At 44.6% G+C, this 20,405-nt stretch overlaps 33 non-coding genes across 33 annotated transcripts; all 33 read right to left on the bottom strand.

Moving 5' to 3' along the window:
• Positions 1-1,037: 1,037 nt before the first annotated feature.
• trnad-guc lies at positions 1,038-1,109 on the bottom strand. The gene has a single exon. It is a non-coding gene; the product is annotated as a tRNA-Asp (tRNA).
• Positions 1,110-1,824: 715 nt separating this feature from the next.
• On the bottom strand, positions 1,825-1,896 carry trnad-guc. Its single transcript has one exon. It is a non-coding gene; the product is annotated as a tRNA-Asp (tRNA).
• A 715-nt stretch (positions 1,897-2,611) lies between these two features.
• Positions 2,612-2,683, bottom strand: trnad-guc. Its single transcript has one exon. It is a non-coding gene; the product is annotated as a tRNA-Asp (tRNA).
• A 715-nt stretch (positions 2,684-3,398) lies between these two features.
• trnad-guc lies at positions 3,399-3,470 on the bottom strand. Its single transcript has one exon. It is a non-coding gene; the product is annotated as a tRNA-Asp (tRNA).
• Positions 3,471-4,185: 715 nt separating this feature from the next.
• trnad-guc lies at positions 4,186-4,257 on the bottom strand. Its single transcript has one exon. It is a non-coding gene; the product is annotated as a tRNA-Asp (tRNA).
• Positions 4,258-5,760: 1,503 nt separating this feature from the next.
• Positions 5,761-5,832, bottom strand: trnad-guc. Its single transcript has one exon. It is a non-coding gene; the product is annotated as a tRNA-Asp (tRNA).
• Positions 5,833-6,547: 715 nt separating this feature from the next.
• trnad-guc lies at positions 6,548-6,619 on the bottom strand. The gene has a single exon. It is a non-coding gene; the product is annotated as a tRNA-Asp (tRNA).
• Positions 6,620-7,334: 715 nt separating this feature from the next.
• trnad-guc lies at positions 7,335-7,406 on the bottom strand. The gene has a single exon. It is a non-coding gene; the product is annotated as a tRNA-Asp (tRNA).
• A 715-nt stretch (positions 7,407-8,121) lies between these two features.
• Positions 8,122-8,193, bottom strand: trnad-guc. The gene has a single exon. It is a non-coding gene; the product is annotated as a tRNA-Asp (tRNA).
• Positions 8,194-9,512: 1,319 nt separating this feature from the next.
• Positions 9,513-9,583, bottom strand: trnag-gcc. Its single transcript has one exon. It is a non-coding gene; the product is annotated as a tRNA-Gly (tRNA).
• Positions 9,584-9,697: 114 nt separating this feature from the next.
• trnad-guc lies at positions 9,698-9,769 on the bottom strand. Its single transcript has one exon. It is a non-coding gene; the product is annotated as a tRNA-Asp (tRNA).
• A 531-nt stretch (positions 9,770-10,300) lies between these two features.
• On the bottom strand, positions 10,301-10,371 carry trnag-gcc. The gene has a single exon. It is a non-coding gene; the product is annotated as a tRNA-Gly (tRNA).
• Positions 10,372-10,485: 114 nt separating this feature from the next.
• trnad-guc lies at positions 10,486-10,557 on the bottom strand. Its single transcript has one exon. It is a non-coding gene; the product is annotated as a tRNA-Asp (tRNA).
• Positions 10,558-11,088: 531 nt separating this feature from the next.
• On the bottom strand, positions 11,089-11,159 carry trnag-gcc. The gene has a single exon. It is a non-coding gene; the product is annotated as a tRNA-Gly (tRNA).
• A 114-nt stretch (positions 11,160-11,273) lies between these two features.
• Positions 11,274-11,345, bottom strand: trnad-guc. Its single transcript has one exon. It is a non-coding gene; the product is annotated as a tRNA-Asp (tRNA).
• Positions 11,346-11,876: 531 nt separating this feature from the next.
• On the bottom strand, positions 11,877-11,947 carry trnag-gcc. The gene has a single exon. It is a non-coding gene; the product is annotated as a tRNA-Gly (tRNA).
• Positions 11,948-12,061: 114 nt separating this feature from the next.
• trnad-guc lies at positions 12,062-12,133 on the bottom strand. The gene has a single exon. It is a non-coding gene; the product is annotated as a tRNA-Asp (tRNA).
• Positions 12,134-12,664: 531 nt separating this feature from the next.
• trnag-gcc lies at positions 12,665-12,735 on the bottom strand. Its single transcript has one exon. It is a non-coding gene; the product is annotated as a tRNA-Gly (tRNA).
• A 114-nt stretch (positions 12,736-12,849) lies between these two features.
• On the bottom strand, positions 12,850-12,921 carry trnad-guc. Its single transcript has one exon. It is a non-coding gene; the product is annotated as a tRNA-Asp (tRNA).
• Positions 12,922-13,452: 531 nt separating this feature from the next.
• Positions 13,453-13,523, bottom strand: trnag-gcc. The gene has a single exon. It is a non-coding gene; the product is annotated as a tRNA-Gly (tRNA).
• Positions 13,524-13,637: 114 nt separating this feature from the next.
• trnad-guc lies at positions 13,638-13,709 on the bottom strand. The gene has a single exon. It is a non-coding gene; the product is annotated as a tRNA-Asp (tRNA).
• Positions 13,710-14,425: 716 nt separating this feature from the next.
• trnad-guc lies at positions 14,426-14,497 on the bottom strand. The gene has a single exon. It is a non-coding gene; the product is annotated as a tRNA-Asp (tRNA).
• Positions 14,498-15,028: 531 nt separating this feature from the next.
• On the bottom strand, positions 15,029-15,099 carry trnag-gcc. The gene has a single exon. It is a non-coding gene; the product is annotated as a tRNA-Gly (tRNA).
• Positions 15,100-15,213: 114 nt separating this feature from the next.
• trnad-guc lies at positions 15,214-15,285 on the bottom strand. Its single transcript has one exon. It is a non-coding gene; the product is annotated as a tRNA-Asp (tRNA).
• A 716-nt stretch (positions 15,286-16,001) lies between these two features.
• trnad-guc lies at positions 16,002-16,073 on the bottom strand. Its single transcript has one exon. It is a non-coding gene; the product is annotated as a tRNA-Asp (tRNA).
• A 716-nt stretch (positions 16,074-16,789) lies between these two features.
• trnad-guc lies at positions 16,790-16,861 on the bottom strand. The gene has a single exon. It is a non-coding gene; the product is annotated as a tRNA-Asp (tRNA).
• Positions 16,862-17,392: 531 nt separating this feature from the next.
• trnag-gcc lies at positions 17,393-17,463 on the bottom strand. The gene has a single exon. It is a non-coding gene; the product is annotated as a tRNA-Gly (tRNA).
• A 114-nt stretch (positions 17,464-17,577) lies between these two features.
• Positions 17,578-17,649, bottom strand: trnad-guc. Its single transcript has one exon. It is a non-coding gene; the product is annotated as a tRNA-Asp (tRNA).
• Positions 17,650-18,168: 519 nt separating this feature from the next.
• On the bottom strand, positions 18,169-18,239 carry trnag-gcc. Its single transcript has one exon. It is a non-coding gene; the product is annotated as a tRNA-Gly (tRNA).
• Positions 18,240-18,944: 705 nt separating this feature from the next.
• On the bottom strand, positions 18,945-19,015 carry trnag-gcc. The gene has a single exon. It is a non-coding gene; the product is annotated as a tRNA-Gly (tRNA).
• Positions 19,016-19,129: 114 nt separating this feature from the next.
• Positions 19,130-19,201, bottom strand: trnad-guc. Its single transcript has one exon. It is a non-coding gene; the product is annotated as a tRNA-Asp (tRNA).
• Positions 19,202-19,720: 519 nt separating this feature from the next.
• trnag-gcc lies at positions 19,721-19,791 on the bottom strand. Its single transcript has one exon. It is a non-coding gene; the product is annotated as a tRNA-Gly (tRNA).
• A 114-nt stretch (positions 19,792-19,905) lies between these two features.
• trnad-guc lies at positions 19,906-19,977 on the bottom strand. Its single transcript has one exon. It is a non-coding gene; the product is annotated as a tRNA-Asp (tRNA).
• Positions 19,978-20,405: the final 428 nt, after the last annotated feature.

Genomic DNA, 20,405 nt, shown 5'->3' with positions numbered 1-20,405 from the left:
AATCGAGCACAGATTTCTCCCTCAGGGGTTTGCATACTTCTCGAAATTACATGTTCAAAACATCCTGCATTGGCCGGGAATCGAACCCGGGCCTCCCGCGTGGCAGGCGAGAATTCTACCACTGAACAACCAATGACTTGGAATACTGAGATAATGCTGGAAATCGTATCATAAAGCTTTATCTCCAAGCATATTTTTCGCATAGTGGGCTCAGCTACATTGTTCACCCTAAAAAAAAAAGCAGTCCTTTCTCCCCGTCGGGGAATTGAACCCCGGTCTCCCGCGTGACAGGTGGGGATACTCACCACTATACTAACGAGGAGCTGGTGTGGTGGACGTTTGAAAAAACGTGGAGCATTGGTACTAACTATACGTTTGCAGTGTTGGGCTTTAACACTTCTAACAAAAACATCTGTATAGACTGAATGGTTAGAGCTAGAAACTACTGTGACCCCTCAATGGAAAGCTGAGACTCTCACGAAAACGTACATGTAATCGATTTCGCTCTATACCACTCACAGGCCACACACTCGTAGTTAGAAGGTGACGTGTTTGTGGGATGTCCCAGGACATTGTCACAAATGCCAAACTCAAGACAGTTGTCGATGACTAGTTGGTTACTCGTTTCCCATTTAACAACTTAAGCCTTGCACAAAGTAAATCATCTCACACACTGGACATCTACAATGGATTCACCAAAGTCTTCTGAGAATGAGTAAATGTCCAAACTGAAAATGAAAGCAAAGTCAGATTTTTCAAGAGTCAGTTGAGATTTCTGTTGGCCTGGCAATCGAGCACAGATTTCTCCCTCAGGGGTTTGCATACTTCTCGAAATTACATGTTCAAAACATCCTGCATTGGCCGGGAATCGAACCCGGCCTCCCGCGTGGCAGGCGAGAATTCTACCACTGAACAACCAATGCCTTGGAATACTGAGATAATGCTGGAAATCGTATCATAAAGCTTTATCTCCAAGCATATTTTTCGCATAGTGGGCTCAGCTACATTGTTCACCCTAAAAAAAAAAGCAGTCCTTTCTCCCCGTCGGGGAATTGAACCCCGGTCTCCCGCGTGACAGGCGGGGATACTCACCACTATACTAACGAGGAGCTGGTGTGGTGGACGTTTGAAAAAACGTGGAGCATTGGTACTAACTATACGTTTGCAGTGTTGGGCTTTAACACTTCTAACAAAAACATCTGTATAGACTGAATGGTTAGAGCTAGAAACTACTGTGACCCCTCTATGGAAAGCTGAGACTCTCACGAAAACGTACATGTAATCGATTTCGCTCTATACCACTCACAGGCCACACACTCGTAGTTAGAAGGTGACGCGTTTGTGGGATGTCCCAGGACATTGTCACAAATGCCAAACTCAAGACAGTTGTCGATGACTAGTTGGTTACTCGTTTCCCATTTAACAACTTAAGCCTTGCACAAAGTAAATCATCTCACACACTGGACATCTACAATGGATTCACCAAAGTCTTCTGAGAATGAGTAAATGTCCAAACTGAAAATGAAAGCAAAGTCAGATTTTTCAAGAGTCAGTTGAGATTTCTGTTGGCCTGGCAATCGAGCACAGATTTCTCCCTCAGGGGTTTGCATACTTCTCGAAATTACATGTTCAAAACATCCTGCATTGGCCGGGAATCGAACCCGGCCTCCCGCGTGGCAGGCGAGAATTCTACCACTGAACAACCAATGCCTTGGAATACTGAGATAATGCTGGAAATCGTATCATAAAGCTTTATCTCCAAGCATATTTTTCGCATAGTGGGCTCAGCTACATTGTTCACCCTAAAAAAAAAAGCAGTCCTTTCTCCCCGTCGGGGAATTGAACCCCGGTCTCCCGCGTGACAGGCGGGGATACTCACCACTATACTAACGAGGAGCTGGTGTGGTGGACGTTTGAAAAAACGTGGAGCATTGGTACTAACTATACGTTTGCAGTGTTGGGCTTTAACACTTCTAACAAAAACATCTGTATAGACTGAATGGTTAGAGCTAGAAACTACTGTGACCCCTCTATGGAAAGCTGAGACTCTCACGAAAACGTACATGTAATCGATTTCGCTCTATACCACTCACAGGCCACACACTCGTAGTTAGAAGGTGACGCGTTTGTGGGATGTCCCAGGACATTGTCACAAATGCCAAACTCAAGACAGTTGTCGATGACTAGTTGGTTACTCGTTTCCCATTTAACAACTTAAGCCTTGCACAAAGTAAATCATCTCACACACTGGACATCTACAATGGATTCACCAAAGTCTTCTGAGAATGAGTAAATGTCCAAACTGAAAATGAAAGCAAAGTCAGATTTTTCAAGAGTCAGTTGAGATTTCTGTTGGCCTGGCAATCGAGCACAGATTTCTCCCTCAGGGGTTTGCATACTTCTCGAAATTACATGTTCAAAACATCCTGCATTGGCCGGGAATCGAACCCGGCCTCCCGCGTGGCAGGCGAGAATTCTACCACTGAACAACCAATGCCTTGGAATACTGAGATAATGCTGGAAATCGTATCATAAAGCTTTATCTCCAAGCATATTTTTCGCATAGTGGGCTCAGCTACATTGTTCACCCTAAAAAAAAAAGCAGTCCTTTCTCCCCGTCGGGGAATTGAACCCCGGTCTCCCGCGTGACAGGCGGGGATACTCACCACTATACTAACGAGGAGCTGGTGTGGTGGACGTTTGAAAAAACGTGGAGCATTGGTACTAACTATACGTTTGCAGTGTTGGGCTTTAACACTTCTAACAAAAACATCTGTATAGACTGAATGGTTAGAGCTAGAAACTACTGTGACCCCTCTATGGAAAGCTGAGACTCTCACGAAAACGTACATGTAATCGATTTCGCTCTATACCACTCACAGGCCACACACTCGTAGTTAGAAGGTGACGCGTTTGTGGGATGTCCCAGGACATTGTCACAAATGCCAAACTCAAGACAGTTGTCGATGACTAGTTGGTTACTCGTTTCCCATTTAACAACTTAAGCCTTGCACAAAGTAAATCATCTCACACACTGGACATCTACAATGGATTCACCAAAGTCTTCTGAGAATGAGTAAATGTCCAAACTGAAAATGAAAGCAAAGTCAGATTTTTCAAGAGTCAGTTGAGATTTCTGTTGGCCTGGCAATCGAGCACAGATTTCTCCCTCAGGGGTTTGCATACTTCTCGAAATTACATGTTCAAAACATCCTGCATTGGCCGGGAATCGAACCCGGCCTCCCGCGTGGCAGGCGAGAATTCTACCACTGAACAACCAATGCCTTGGAATACTGAGATAATGCTGGAAATCGTATCATAAAGCTTTATCTCCAAGCATATTTTTCGCATAGTGGGCTCAGCTACATTGTTCACCCTAAAAAAAAAAGCAGTCCTTTCTCCCCGTCGGGGAATTGAACCCCGGTCTCCCGCGTGACAGGCGGGGATACTCACCACTATACTAACGAGGAGCTGGTGTGGTGGACGTTTGAAAAAACGTGGAGCATTGGTACTAACTATACGTTTGCAGTGTTGGGCTTTAACACTTCTAACAAAAACATCTGTATAGACTGAATGGTTAGAGCTAGAAACTACTGTGACCCCTCTATGGAAAGCTGAGACTCTCACGAAAACGTACATGTAATCGATTTCGCTCTATACCACTCACAGGCCACACACTCGTAGTTAGAAGGTGACGCGTTTGTGGGATGTCCCAGGACATTGTCACAAATGCCAAACTCAAGACAGTTGTCGATGACTAGTTGGTTACTCGTTTCCCATTTAACAACTTAAGCCTTGCACAAAGTAAATCATCTCACACACTGGACATCTACAATGGATTCACCAAAGTCTTCTGAGAATGAGTAAATGTCCAAACTGAAAATGAAAGCAAAGTCAGATTTTTCAAGAGTCAGTTGAGATTTCTGTTGGCCTGGCAATCGAGCACAGATTTCTCCCTCAGGGGTTTGCATACTTCTCGAAATTACATGTTCAAAACATCCTGCATTGGCCGGGAATCGAACCCGGCCTCCCGCGTGGCAGGCGAGAATTCTACCACTGAACAACCAATGCCTTGGAATACTGAGATAATGCTGGAAATCGTATCATAAAGCTTTATCTCCAAGCATATTTTTCGCATAGTGGGCTCAGCTACATTGTTCACCCTAAAAAAAAAAGCAGTCCTTTCTCCCCGTCGGGGAATTGAACCCCGGTCTCCCGCGTGACAGGCGGGGATACTCACCACTATACTAACGAGGAGCTGGTGTGGTGGACGTTTGAAAAAACGTGGAGCATTGGTACTAACTATACGTTTGCAGTGTTGGGCTTTAACACTTCTAACAAAAACATCTGTATAGACTGAATGGTTAGAGCTAGAAACTACTGTGACCCCTCAATGGAAAGCTGAGACTCTCACGAAAACGTACATGTAATCGATTTCGCTCTATACCACTCACAGGCCACACACTCGTAGTTAGAAGGTGACGTGTTTGTGGGATGTCCCAGGACATTGTCACAAATGCCAAACTCAAGACAGTTGTCGATGACTAGTTGGTTACTCGTTTCCCATTTAACAACTTAAGCCTTGCACAAAGTAAATCACCTCACACACTGGACATCTACAATGGATTCACCAAAGTCTTCTGAGAATGAGTAAATGTCCAAACTGAAAATGAAAGCAAAGTCAGATTTTTCAAGAGTCAGTTGAGATTTCTGTTGGCCTGGCAATCGAGCACAGATTTCTCCCTCAGGGGTTTGCATACTTCTCGAAATTACATGTTCAAAACATCCTGCATTGGCCGGGAATCGAACCCGGGCCTCCCGCGTGGCAGGCGAGAATTCTACCACTGAACAACCAATGACTTGGAATACTGAGATAATGCTGGAAATCGTATCATAAAGCTTTATCTCCAAGCATATTTTTCGCAAAGTGGGCTCAGCTACATTGTTCACCCTAAAAAAAAAAGCAGTCCTTTCTCCCCGTCGGGGAATTGAACCCCGGTCTCCCGCGTGACAGGCAGGGATACTCACCACTATACTAACGAGGAGCTGGTGTGGTGAACGTTTGAAAAAACGTGGAGCATTGGTACTAACTATACGTTTGCAGTGTTGGGCTTTAACACTTCTAACAAAAACATCTGTATAGACTGAATGGTTAGAGCTAGAAACTACTGTGACCCCTCTATGGAAAGCTGAGACTCTCACGAAAACGTACATGTAATCGATTTCGCTCTATACCACTCACAGGCCACACACTCGTAGTTAGAAGGTGACGTGTTTGTGGGATGTCCCAGGACATTGTCACAAATGCCAAACTCAAGACAGTTGTCGATGACTAGTTGGTTACTCGTTTCCCATTTAACAACTTAAGCCTTGCACAAAGTAAATCATCTCACACACTGGACATCTACAATGGATTCACCAAAGTCTTCTGAGAATGAGTAAATGTCCAAACTGAAAATGAAAGCAAAGTCAGATTTTTCAAGAGTCAGTTGAGATTTCTGTTGGCCTGGCAATCGAGCACAGATTTCTCCCTCAGGGGTTTGCATACTTCTCGAAATTACATGTTCAAAACATCCTGCATTGGCCGGGAATCGAACCCGGCCTCCCGCGTGGCAGGCGAGAATTCTACCACTGAACAACCAATGCCTTGGAATACTGAGATAATGCTGGAAATCGTATCATAAAGCTTTATCTCCAAGCATATTTTTCGCATAGTGGGCTCAGCTACATTGTTCACCCTAAAAAAAAAAGCAGTCCTTTCTCCCCGTCGGGGAATTGAACCCCGGTCTCCCGCGTGACAGGCGGGGATACTCACCACTATACTAACGAGGAGCTGGTGTGGTGGACGTTTGAAAAAACGTGGAGCATTGGTACTAACTATACGTTTGCAGTGTTGGGCTTTAACACTTCTAACAAAAACATCTGTATAGACTGAATGGTTAGAGCTAGAAACTACTGTGACCCCTCTATGGAAAGCTGAGACTCTCACGAAAACGTACATGTAATCGATTTCGCTCTATACCACTCACAGGCCACACACTCGTAGTTAGAAGGTGACGCGTTTGTGGGATGTCCCAGGACATTGTCACAAATGCCAAACTCAAGACAGTTGTCGATGACTAGTTGGTTACTCGTTTCCCATTTAACAACTTAAGCCTTGCACAAAGTAAATCATCTCACACACTGGACATCTACAATGGATTCACCAAAGTCTTCTGAGAATGAGTAAATGTCCAAACTGAAAATGAAAGCAAAGTCAGATTTTTCAAGAGTCAGTTGAGATTTCTGTTGGCCTGGCAATCGAGCACAGATTTCTCCCTCAGGGGTTTGCATACTTCTCGAAATTACATGTTCAAAACATCCTGCATTGGCCGGGAATCGAACCCGGCCTCCCGCGTGGCAGGCGAGAATTCTACCACTGAACAACCAATGCCTTGGAATACTGAGATAATGCTGGAAATCGTATCATAAAGCTTTATCTCCAAGCATATTTTTCGCATAGTGGGCTCAGCTACATTGTTCACCCTAAAAAAAAAAGCAGTCCTTTCTCCCCGTCGGGGAATTGAACCCCGGTCTCCCGCGTGACAGGCGGGGATACTCACCACTATACTAACGAGGAGCTGGTGTGGTGGACGTTTGAAAAAACGTGGAGCATTGGTACTAACTATACGTTTGCAGTGTTGGGCTTTAACACTTCTAACAAAAACATCTGTATAGACTGAATGGTTAGAGCTAGAAACTACTGTGACCCCTCTATGGAAAGCTGAGACTCTCACGAAAACGTACATGTAATCGATTTCGCTCTATACCACTCACAGGCCACACACTCGTAGTTAGAAGGTGACGCGTTTGTGGGATGTCCCAGGACATTGTCACAAATGCCAAACTCAAGACAGTTGTCGATGACTAGTTGGTTACTCGTTTCCCATTTAACAACTTAAGCCTTGCACAAAGTAAATCATCTCACACACTGGACATCTACAATGGATTCACCAAAGTCTTCTGAGAATGAGTAAATGTCCAAACTGAAAATGAAAGCAAAGTCAGATTTTTCAAGAGTCAGTTGAGATTTCTGTTGGCCTGGCAATCGAGCACAGATTTCTCCCTCAGGGGTTTGCATACTTCTCGAAATTACATGTTCAAAACATCCTGCATTGGCCGGGAATCGAACCCGGCCTCCCGCGTGGCAGGCGAGAATTCTACCACTGAACAACCAATGCCTTGGAATACTGAGATAATGCTGGAAATCGTATCATAAAGCTTTATCTCCAAGCATATTTTTCGCATAGTGGGCTCAGCTACATTGTTCACCCTAAAAAAAAAAGCAGTCCTTTCTCCCCGTCGGGGAATTGAACCCCGGTCTCCCGCGTGACAGGCGGGGATACTCACCACTATACTAACGAGGAGCTGGTGTGGTGGACGTTTGAAAAAACGTGGAGCATTGGTACTAACTATACGTTTGCAGTGTTGGGCTTTAACACTTCTAACAAAAACATCTGTATAGACTGAATGGTTAGAGCTAGAAACTACTGTGACCCCTCTATGGAAAGCTGAGACTCTCACGAAAACGTACATGTAATCGATTTCGCTCTATACCACTCACAGGCCACACACTCGTAGTTAGAAGGTGACGCGTTTGTGGGATGTCCCAGGACATTGTCACAAATGCCAAACTCAAGACAGTTGTCGATGACTAGTTGGTTACTCGTTTCCCATTTAACAACTTAAGCCTTGCACAAAGTAAATCATCTCACACACTGGACATCTACAATGGATTCACCAAAGTCTTCTGAGAATGAGTAAATGTCCAAACTGAAAATGAAAGCAAAGTCAGATTTTTCAAGAGTCAGTTGAGATTTCTGTTGGCCTGGCAATCGAGCACAGATTTCTCCCTCAGGGGTTTGCATACTTCTCGAAATTACATGTTCAAAACATCCTGCATTGGCCGGGAATCGAACCCGGCCTCCCGCGTGGCAGGCGAGAATTCTACCACTGAACAACCAATGCCTTGGAATACTGAGATAATGCTGGAAATCGTATCATAAAGCTTTATCTCCAAGCATATTTTTCGCATAGTGGGCTCAGCTACATTGTTCACCCTAAAAAAAAAAGCAGTCCTTTCTCCCCGTCGGGGAATTGAACCCCGGTCTCCCGCGTGACAGGCGGGGATACTCACCACTATACTAACGAGGAGCTGGTGTGGTGGACGTTTGAAAAAACGTGGAGCATTGGTACTAACTATACGTTTGCAGTGTTGGGCTTTAACACTTCTAACAAAAACATCTGTATAGACTGAATGGTTAGAGCTAGAAACTACTGTGACCCCTCAATGGAAAGCTGAGACTCTCACGAAAACGTACATGTAATCGATTTCGCTCTATACCACTCACAGACCACACACTCGTAGTTAGAAGGTGACGTGTTTGTGGGATGTCCCAGGACATTGTCACAAATGCCAAACTCAAGACAGTTGTCGATGACTAGTTGGTTACTCGTTTCCCATTTAACAACTTAAGCCTTGCACAAAGTAAATCACCTCACACACTGGACATCTACAATGGATTCACCAAAGTCTTCTGAGAATGAGTAAATGTCCAAACTGAAAATGAAAGCAAAGTCAGATTTTTCAAGAGTCAGTTGAGATTTCTGTTGGCCTGGCAATCGAGCACAGATTTCTCCCTCAGGGGTTTGCATACTTCTCGAAATTACATGTTCAAAACATCCTGCATTGGCCGGGAATCGAACCCGGGCCTCCCGCGTGGCAGGCGAGAATTCTACCACTGAACAACCAATGACTTGGAATACTGAGATAATGCTGGAAATCGTATCATAAAGCTTTATCTCCAAGCATATTTTTCGCAAAGTGGGCTCAGCTACATTGTTCACCCTAAAAAAAAAAGCAGTCCTTTCTCCCCGTCGGGGAATTGAACCCCGGTCTCCCGCGTGACAGGCAGGGATACTCACCACTATACTAACGAGGAGCTGGTGTGGTGAACGTTTGAAAAAACGTGGAGCATTGGTACTAACTATACGTTTGCAGTGTTGGGCTTTAACACTTCTAACAAAAACATCTGTATAGACTGAATGGTTAGAGCTAGAAACTACTGTGACCCCTCTATGGAAAGCTGAGACTCTCACGAAAACGTACATGTAATCGATTTCGCTCTATACCACTCACAGGCCACACACTCGTAGTTAGAAGGTGACGCGTTTGTGGGATGTCCCAGGACATTGTCACAAATGCCAAACTCAAGACAGTTGTCGATGACTAGTTGGTTACTCGTTTCCCATTTAACAACTTAAGCCTTGCACAAAGTAAATCACCTCACACACTGGACATCTACAATGGATTCACCAAAGTCTTCTGAGAATGAGTAAATGTCCAAACTGAAAATGAAAGCAAAGTCAGATTTTTCAAGAGTCAGTTGAGATTTCTGTTGGCCTGGCAATCGAGCACAGATTTCTCCCTCAGGGGTTTGCATACTTCTCGAAATTACATGTTCAAAACATCCTGCATTGGCCGGGAATCGAACCCGGGCCTCCCGCGTGGCAGGCGAGAATTCTACCACTGAACAACCAATGCCTTGGAATACTGAGATAATGCTGGAAATCGTATCATAAAGCTTTATCTCCAAGCATATTTTTCGCATAGTGGGCTCAGCTACATTGTTCACCCTAAAAAAAAAAGCAGTCCTTTCTCCCCGTCGGGGAATTGAACCCCGGTCTCCCGCGTGACAGGCGGGGATACTCACCACTATACTAACGAGGAGCTGGTGTGGTGGATGTTTGAAAAAACGTGGAGCATTGGTACTAACTATACGTTTGCAGTGTTGGGCTTTAACACTTCTAACAAAAACATCTGTATAGACTGAATGGTTAGAGCTAGAAACTACTGTGACCCCTCTATGGAAAGCTGAGACTCTCACGAAAACGTACATGTAATCGATTTCGCTCTATACCACTCACAGGCCACACACTCGTAGTTAGAAGGTGACGTGTTTGTGGGATGTCCCAGGACATTGTCACAAATGCCAAACTCAAGACAGTTGTCGATGACTAGTTGGTTACTCGTTTCCCATTTAACAACTTAAGCCTTGCACAAAGTAAATCACCTCACACACTGGACATCTACAATGGATTCACCAAAGTCTTCTGAGAATGAGTAAATGTCCAAACTGAAAATGAAAGCAAAGTCAGATTTTTCAAGAGTCAGTTGAGATTTCTGTTGGCCTGGCAATCGAGCACAGATTTCTCCCTCAGGGGTTTGCATACTTCTCGAAATTACATGTTCAAAACATCCTGCATTGGCCGGGAATCGAACCCGGGCCTCCCGCGTGGCAGGCGAGAATTCTACCACTGAACAACCAATGCCTTGGAATACTGAGATAATGCTGGAAATCGTATCATAAAGCTTTATCTCCAAGCATATTTTTCGCATAGTGGGCTCAGCTACATTGTTCACCCTAAAAAAAAAAGCAGTCCTTTCTCCCCGTCGGGGAATTGAACCCCGGTCTCCCGCGTGACAGGCGGGGATACTCACCACTATACTAACGAGGAGCTGGTGTGGTGGATGTTTGAAAAAACGTGGAGCATTGGTACTAACTATACGTTTGCAGTGTTGGGCTTTAACACTTCTAACAAAAACATCTGTATAGACTGAATGGTTAGAGCTAGAAACTACTGTGACCCCTCTATGGAAAGCTGAGACTCTCACGAAAACGTACATGTAATCGATTTCGCTCTATACCACTCACAGGCCACACACTCGTAGTTAGAAGGTGACGTGTTTGTGGGATGTCCCAGGACATTGTCACAAATGCCAAACTCAAGACAGTTGTCGATGACTAGTTGGTTACTCGTTTCCCATTTAACAACTTAAGCCTTGCACAAAGTAAATCACCTCACACACTGGACATCTACAATGGATTCACCAAAGTCTTCTGAGAATGAGTAAATGTCCAAACTGAAAATGAAAGCAAAGTCAGATTTTTCAAGAGTCAGTTGAGATTTCTGTTGGCCTGGCAATCGAGCACAGATTTCTCCCTCAGGGGTTTGCATACTTCTCGAAATTACATGTTCAAAACATCCTGCATTGGCCGGGAATCGAACCCGGGCCTCCCGCGTGGCAGGCGAGAATTCTACCACTGAACAACCAATGCCTTGGAATACTGAGATAATGCTGGAAAATCGTATCATAAAGCTTTATCTCCAAGCATATTTTTCGCATAGTGGGCTCAGCTACATTGTTCACCCTAAAAAAAAAGCAGTCCTTTCTCCCCGTCGGGGAATTGAACCCCGGTCTCCCGCGTGACAGGCGGGGATACTCACCACTATACTAACGAGGAGCTGGTGTGGTGGACGTTTGAAAAAACGTGGAGCATTGGTACTAACTATACGTTTGCAGTGTTGGGCTTTAACACTTCTAACAAAAACATCTGTATAGACTGAATGGTTAGAGCTAGAAACTACTGTGACCCCTCTATGGAAAGCTGAGACTCTCACGAAAACGTACATGTAATCGATTTCGCTCTATACCACTCACAGGCCACACACTCGTAGTTAGAAGGTGACGTGTTTGTGGGATGTCCCAGGACATTGTCACAAATGCCAAACTCAAGACAGTTGTCGATGACTAGTTGGTTACTCGTTTCCCATTTAACAACTTAAGCCTTGCACAAAGTAAATCACCTCACACACTGGACATCTACAATGGATTCACCAAAGTCTTCTGAGAATGAGTAAATGTCCAAACTGAAAATGAAAGCAAAGTCAGATTTTTCAAGAGTCAGTTGAGATTTCTGTTGGCCTGGCAATCGAGCACAGATTTCTCCCTCAGGGGTTTGCATACTTCTCGAAATTACATGTTCAAAACATCCTGCATTGGCCGGGAATCGAACCCGGGCCTCCCGCGTGGCAGGCGAGAATTCTACCACTGAACAACCAATGCCTTGGAATACTGAGATAATGCTGGAAAATCGTATCATAAAGCTTTATCTCCAAGCATATTTTTCGCATAGTGGGCTCAGCTACATTGTTCACCCTAAAAAAAAAGCAGTCCTTTCTCCCCGTCGGGGAATTGAACCCCGGTCTCCCGCGTGACAGGCGGGGATACTCACCACTATACTAACGAGGAGCTGGTGTGGTGGACGTTTGAAAAAACGTGGAGCATTGGTACTAACTATACGTTTGCAGTGTTGGGCTTTAACACTTCTAACAAAAACATCTGTATAGACTGAATGGTTAGAGCTAGAAACTACTGTGACCCCTCTATGGAAAGCTGAGACTCTCACGAAAACGTACATGTAATCGATTTCGCTCTATACCACTCACAGGCCACACACTCGTAGTTAGAAGGTGACGTGTTTGTGGGATGTCCCAGGACATTGTCACAAATGCCAAACTCAAGACAGTTGTCGATGACTAGTTGGTTACTCGTTTCCCATTTAACAACTTAAGCCTTGCACAAAGTAAATCACCTCACACACTGGACATCTACAATGGATTCACCAAAGTCTTCTGAGAATGAGTAAATGTCCAAACTGAAAATGAAAGCAAAGTCAGATTTTTCAAGAGTCAGTTGAGATTTCTGTTGGCCTGGCAATCGAGCACAGATTTCTCCCTCAGGGGTTTGCATACTTCTCGAAATTACATGTTCAAAACATCCTGCATTGGCCGGGAATCGAACCCGGGCCTCCCGCGTGGCAGGCGAGAATTCTACCACTGAACAACCAATGCCTTGGAATACTGAGATAATGCTGGAAAATCGTATCATAAAGCTTTATCTCCAAGCATATTTTTCGCATAGTGGGCTCAGCTACATTGTTCACCCTAAAAAAAAAGCAGTCCTTTCTCCCCGTCGGGGAATTGAACCCCGGTCTCCCGCGTGACAGGCGGGGATACTCACCACTATACTAACGAGGAGCTGGTGTGGTGGACGTTTGAAAAAACGTGGAGCATTGGTACTAACTATACGTTTGCAGTGTTGGGCTTTAACACTTCTAACAAAAACATCTGTATAGACTGAATGGTTAGAGCTAGAAACTACTGTGACCCCTCTATGGAAAGCTGAGACTCTCACGAAAACGTACATGTAATCGATTTCGCTCTATACCACTCACAGGCCACACACTCGTAGTTAGAAGGTGACGTGTTTGTGGGATGTCCCAGGACATTGTCACAAATGCCAAACTCAAGACAGTTGTCGATGACTAGTTGGTTACTCGTTTCCCATTTAACAACTTAAGCCTTGCACAAAGTAAATCACCTCACACACTGGACATCTACAATGGATTCACCAAAGTCTTCTGAGAATGAGTAAATGTCCAAACTGAAAATGAAAGCAAAGTCAGATTTTTCAAGAGTCAGTTGAGATTTCTGTTGGCCTGGCAATCGAGCACAGATTTCTCCCTCAGGGGTTTGCATACTTCTCGAAATTACATGTTCAAAACATCCTGCATTGGCCGGGAATCGAACCCGGGCCTCCCGCGTGGCAGGCGAGAATTCTACCACTGAACAACCAATGCCTTGGAATACTGAGATAATGCTGGAAATCGTATCATAAAGCTTTATCTCCAAGCATATTTTTCGCATAGTGGGCTCAGCTACATTGTTCACCCTAAAAAAAAAAGCAGTCCTTTCTCCCCGTCGGGGAATTGAACCCCGGTCTCCCGCGTGACAGGCGGGGATACTCACCACTATACTAACGAGGAGCTGGTGTGGTGGATGTTTGAAAAAACGTGGAGCATTGGTACTAACTATACGTTTGCAGTGTTGGGCTTTAACACTTCTAACAAAAACATCTGTATAGACTGAATGGTTAGAGCTAGAAACTACTGTGACCCCTCTATGGAAAGCTGAGACTCTCACGAAAACGTACATGTAATCGATTTCGCTCTATACCACTCACAGGCCACACACTCGTAGTTAGAAGGTGACGTGTTTGTGGGATGTCCCAGGACATTGTCACAAATGCCAAACTCAAGACAGTTGTCGATGACTAGTTGGTTACTCGTTTCCCATTTAACAACTTAAGCCTTGCACAAAGTAAATCACCTCACACACTGGACATCTACAATGGATTCACCAAAGTCTTCTGAGAATGAGTAAATGTCCAAACTGAAAATGAAAGCAAAGTCAGATTTTTCAAGAGTCAGTTGAGATTTCTGTTGGCCTGGCAATCGAGCACAGATTTCTCCCTCAGGGGTTTGCATACTTCTCGAAATTACATGTTCAAAACATCCTGCATTGGCCGGGAATAGAACCCGGGCCTCCCGCGTGGCAGGCGAGAATTCTACCACTGAACAACCAATGCCTTGGAATACTGAGATAATGCTGGAAAATCGTATCATAAAGCTTTATCTCCAAGCATATTTTTCGCATAGTGGGCTCAGCTACATTGTTCACCCTAAAAAAAAAGCAGTCCTTTCTCCCCGTCGGGGAATTGAACCCCGGTCTCCCGCGTGACAGGCGGGGATACTCACCACTATACTAACGAGGAGCTGGTGTGGTGGATGTTTGAAAAAACGTGGAGCATTGGTACTAACTATACGTTTGCAGTGTTGGGCTTTAACACTTCTAACAAAAACATCTGTATAGACTGAATGGTTAGAGCTAGAAACTACTGTGACCCCTCTATGGAAAGCTGAGACTCTCACGAAAACGTACATGTAATCGATTTCGCTCTATACCACTCACAGGCCACACACTCGTAGTTAGAAGGTGACGTGTTTGTGGGATGTCCCAGGACATTGTCACAAATGCCAAACTCAAGACAGTTGTCGATGACTAGTTGGTTACTCGTTTCCCATTTAACAACTTAAGCCTTGCACAAAGTAAATCACCTCACACACTGGACATCTACAATGGATTCACCAAAGTCTTCTGAGAATGAGTAAATGTCCAAACTGAAAATGAAAGCAAAGTCAGATTTTTCAAGAGTCAGTTGAGATTTCTGTTGGCCTGGCAATCGAGCACAGATTTCTCCCTCAGGGGTTTGCATACTTCTCGAAATTACATGTTCAAAGCATCCTGCATTGGCCGGGAATCGAACCCGGGCCTCCCGCGTGGCAGGCGAGAATTCTACCACTGAACAACCAATGCCTTGGAATACTGAGATAATGCTGGAAAATCGTATCATAAAGCTTTATCTCCAAGCATATTTTTCGCATAGTGGGCTCAGCTACATTGTTCACCCTAAAAAAAAAGCAGTCCTTTCTCCCCGTCGGGGAATTGAACCCCGGTCTCCCGCGTGACAGGCGGGGATACTCACCACTATACTAACGAGGAGCTGGTGTGGTGGACGTTTGAAAAAACGTGGAGCATTGGTACTAACTATACGTTTGCAGTGTTGGGCTTTAACACTTCTAACAAAAACATCTGTATAGACTGAATGGTTAGAGCTAGAAACTACTGTGACCCCTCTATGGAAAGCTGAGACTCTCACGAAAACGTACATGTAATCGATTTCGCTCTATACCACTCACAGGCCACACACTCGTAGTTAGAAGGTGACGTGTTTGTGGGATGTCCCAGGACATTGTCACAAATGCCAAACTCAAGACAGTTGTCGATGACTAGTTGGTTACTCGTTTCCCATTTAACAACTTAAGCCTTGCACAAAGTAAATCACCTCACACACTGGACATCTACAATGGATTCACCAAAGTCTTCTGAGAATGAGTAAATGTCCAAACTGAAAATGAAAGCAAAGTCAGATTTTTCAAGAGTCAGTTGAGATTTCTGTTGGCCTGGCAATCGAGCACAGATTTCTCCCTCAGGGGTTTGCATACTTCTCGAAATTACATGTTCAAAACATCCTGCATTGGCCGGGAATCGAACCCAGGCCTCCCGCGTGGCAGGCGAGAATTCTACCACTGAACAACCAATGCCTTGGAATACTGAGATAATGCTGGAAAATCGTATCATAAAGCTTTATCTCCAAGCATATTTTTCGCATAGTGGGCTCAGCTACATTGTTCACCCTAAAAAAAAAGCAGTCCTTTCTCCCCGTCGGGGAATTGAACCCCGGTCTCCCGCGTGACAGGCGGGGATACTCACCACTATACTAACGAGGAGCTGGTGTGGTGGACGTTTGAAAAAACGTGGAGCATTGGTACTAACTATACGTTTGCAGTGTTGGGCTTTAACACTTCTAACAAAAACATCTGTATAGACTGAATGGTTAGAGCTAGAAACTACTGTGACCCCTCTATGGAAAGCTGAGACTCTCACGAAAACGTACATGTAATCGATTTCGCTCTATACCACTCACAGGCCACACACTCGTAGTTAGAAGGTGACGTGTTTGTGGGATGTCCCAGGACATTGTCACAAATGCCAAACTCAAGACAGTTGTCGATGACTAGTTGGTTACTCGTTTCCCATTTAACAACTTAAGCCTTGCACAAAGTAAATCACCTCACACACTGGACATCTACAATGGATTCACCAAAGTCTTCTGAGAATGAGTAAATGTCCAAACTGAAAATGAAAGCAAAGTCAGATTTTTCAAGAGTCAGTTGAGATTTCTGTTGGCCTGGCAATCGAGCACAGATTTCTCCCTCAGGGGTTTGCATACTTCTCGAAATTACATGTTCAAAACATCCTGCATTGGCCGGGAATCGAACCCAGGCCTCCCGCGTGGCAGGCGAGAATTCTACCACTGAACAACCAATGCCTTGGAATACTGAGATAATGCTGGAAAATCGTATCATAAAGCTTTATCTCCAAGCATATTTTTCGCATAGTGGGCTCAGCTACATTGTTCACCCTAAAAAAAAAGCAGTCCTTTCTCCCCGTCGGGGAATTGAACCCCGGTCTCCCGCGTGACAGGCGGGGATACTCACCACTATACTAACGAGGAGCTGGTGTGGTGGACGTTTGAAAAAACGTGGAGCATTGGTACTAACTATACGTTTGCAGTGTTGGGCTTTAACACTTCTAACAAAAACATCTGTATAGACTGAATGGTTAGAGCTAGAAACTACTGTGACCCCTCTATGGAAAGCTGAGACTCTCACGAAAACGTACATGTAATCGATTTCGCTCTATACCACTCACAGGCCACACACTCGTAGTTAGAAGGTGACGTGTTTGTGGGATGTCCCAGGACATTGTCACAAATGCCAAACTCAAGACAGTTGTCGATGACTAGTTGGTTACTCGTTTCCCATTTAACAACTTAAGCCTTGCACAAAGTAAATCACCTCACACACTGGACATCTACAATGGATTCACCAAAGTCTTCTGAGAATGAGTAAATGTCCAAACTGAAAATGAAAGCAAAGTCAGATTTTTCAAGAGTCAGTTGAGATTTCTGTTGGCCTGGCAATCGAGCACAGATTTCTCCCTCAGGGGTTTGCATACTTCTCGAAATTACATGTTCAAAACATCCTGCATTGGCCGGGAATCGAACCCGGGCCTCCCGCGTGGCAGGCGAGAATTCTACCACTGAACAACCAATGCCTTGGAATACTGAGATAATGCTGGAAAATCGTATCATAAAGCTTTATCTCCAAGCATATTTTTCGCATAGTGGGCTCAGCTACATTGTTCACCCTAAAAAAAAAGCAGTCCTTTCTCCCCGTCGGGGAATTGAACCCCGGTCTCCCGCGTGACAGGCGGGGATACTCACCACTATACTAACGAGGAGCTGGTGTGGTGGACGTTTGAAAAAACGTGGAGCATTGGTACTAACTATACGTTTGCAGTGTTGGGCTTTAACACTTCTAACAAAAACATCTGTATAGACTGAATGGTTAGAGCTAGAAACTACTGTGACCCCTCTATGGAAAGCTGAGACTCTCACGAAAACGTACATGTAATCGATTTCGCTCTATACCACTCACAGGCCACACACTCGTAGTTAGAAGGTGACGTGTTTGTGGGATGTCCCAGGACATTGTCACAAATGCCAAACTCAAGACAGTTGTCGTTACTCGTTTCCCATTTAACAACTTAAGCCTTGCACAAAGTAAATCACCTCACACACTGGACATCTACAATGGATTCACCAAAGTCTTCTGAGAATGAGTAAATGTCCAAACTGAAAATGAAAGCAAAGTCAGATTTTTCAAGAGTCAGTTGAGATTTCTGTTGGCCTGGCAATCGAGCACAGATTTCTCCCTCAGGGGTTTGCATACTTCTCGAAATTACATGTTCTAAACATCCTGCATTGGCCGGGAATCGAACCCGGGCCTCCCGCGTGGCAGGCGAGAATTCTACCACTGAACAACCAATGCCTTGGAATACTGAGATAATGCTGGAAAATCGTATCATAAAGCTTTATCTCCAAGCATATTTTTCGCATAGTGGGCTCAGCTACATTGTTCACCCTAAAAAAAAAACAGTCCTTTCTCCCCGTCGGGGAATTGAACCCCGGTCTCCCGCATGACAGGCGGGGATACTCACCACTATACTAACGAGGAGCTGGTGTGGTGGACGTTTGAAAAAACGTGGAGCATTGGTACTAACTATACGTTTGCAGTGTTGGGCTTTAACACTTCTAACAAAAACATCTGTATAGACTGAATGGTTAGAGCTAGAAACTACTGTGACCCCTCTATGGAAAGCTGAGACTCTCACGAAAACGTACATGTAATCGATTTCGCTCTATACCACTCACAGGCCACACACTCGTAGTTAGAAGGTGACGTGTTTGTGGGATGTCCCAGGACATTGTCACAAATGCCAAACTCAAGACAGTTGTCGTTACTCGTTTCCCATTTAACAACTTAAGCCTTGCACAAAGTAAATCACCTCACACACTGGACATCTACAATGGATTCACCAAAGTCTTCTGAGAATGAGTAAATGTCCAAACTGAAAATGAAAGCAAAGTCAGATTTTTCAAGAGTCAGTTGAGATTTCTGTTGGCCTGGCAATCGAGCACAGATTTCTCCCTCAGGGGTTTGCATACTTCTCGAAATTACATGTTCAAAACATCCTGCATTGGCCGGGAATCGAACCCGGGCCTCCCGCGTGGCAGGCGAGAATTCTACCACTGAACAACCAATGCCTTGGAATACTGAGATAATGCTGGAAAATCGTATCATAAAGCTTTATCTCCAAGCATATTTTTCGCATAGTGGGCTCAGCTACATTGTTCACCCTAAAAAAAAAGCAGTCCTTTCTCCCCGTCGGGGAATTGAACCCCGGTCTCCCGCGTGACAGGCGGGGATACTCACCACTATACTAACGAGGAGCTGGTGTGGTGGACGTTTGAAAAAACGTGGAGCATTGGTACTAACTATACTTTTGCAGTGTTGGGCTTTAACACTTCTAACAAAAACATCTGTATAGACTGAATGGTTCGAGCTAGAAACTACTGTGACCCCTCTATGGAAAGCTGAGACTCCCACGAAAACGTACATGTAATCGATTTCGCTCTATACCACTCACAGGCCACACACTCGTAGTTAGAAGGTGACGTGTTTGTGGGATGTCCCAGGACATTGTCACAAATGCCAAACTCAAGACAGTTGTCGTTACTCGTTTCCCATTTAACAACTTAAGCCTTGCACAAAGTAAATCACCTCACACACTGGACATCTACAATGGATTCACCAAAGTCTTCTGAGAATGAGTAAATGTCCAAACTGAAAATGAAAGCAAAGTCAGATTTTTCAAGAGTCAGTTGAGATTTCTGTTGGCCTGGCAATCGAGCACAGATTTCTCCCTCAGGGGTTTGCATACTTCTCGAAATTACATGTTCAAAACATCCTGCATTGGCCGGGAATCGAACCCGGGCCTCCCGCGTGGCAGGCGAGAATTCTACCACTGAACAACCAATGCCTTGGAATACTGAGATAATGCTGGAAAATCGTATCATAAAGCTTTATCTCCAAGCATATTTTTCACATAGTGGGCTCAGCTACATTGTTCACCCTAAAAAAAAAGCAGTCCTTTCTCCCCGTCGGGGAATTGAACCCCGGTCTCCCGCGTGACAGGCGGGGATACTCACCACTATACTAACGAGGAGCTGGTGTGGTGGACGTTTGAAAAAACGTGGAGCATTGGTACTAACTATACGTTTGCAGTGTTGGGCTTTAACACTTCTAACAAAAACATCTGTATAGACTGAATGGTTAGAGCTAGAAACTACTGTGACCCCTCTATGGAAAGCTGAGACTCCCACGAAAACGTACATGTAATCGATTTCGCTCTATACCACTCACAGGCCACACACTCGTAGTTAGAAGGTGACGTGTTTGTGGGATGTCCCAGGACATTGTCACAAATGCCAAACTCAAGACAGTTGTCGATGACTAGTTGGTTACTCGTTTCCCATTTAACAACTTAAGCCTTGCACAAAGTAAATCACCTCACACACTGGACATCTACAATGGATTCACCAAAGTCTTCTGAGAATGAGTAAATGTCCAAACTGAAAATGAAAGCAAAGTCAG

Source organism: Oncorhynchus mykiss, unplaced genomic scaffold, assembly GCF_013265735.2.
Source record: "Oncorhynchus mykiss isolate Arlee unplaced genomic scaffold, USDA_OmykA_1.1 un_scaffold_291, whole genome shotgun sequence".
In the NCBI taxonomy this organism is placed as follows: domain Eukaryota; kingdom Metazoa; phylum Chordata; class Actinopteri; order Salmoniformes; family Salmonidae; genus Oncorhynchus; species Oncorhynchus mykiss.
The sequence above is the reverse complement of the archived record's forward strand: the minus strand, read 5'-3'. Positions and strand labels throughout refer to the sequence as shown.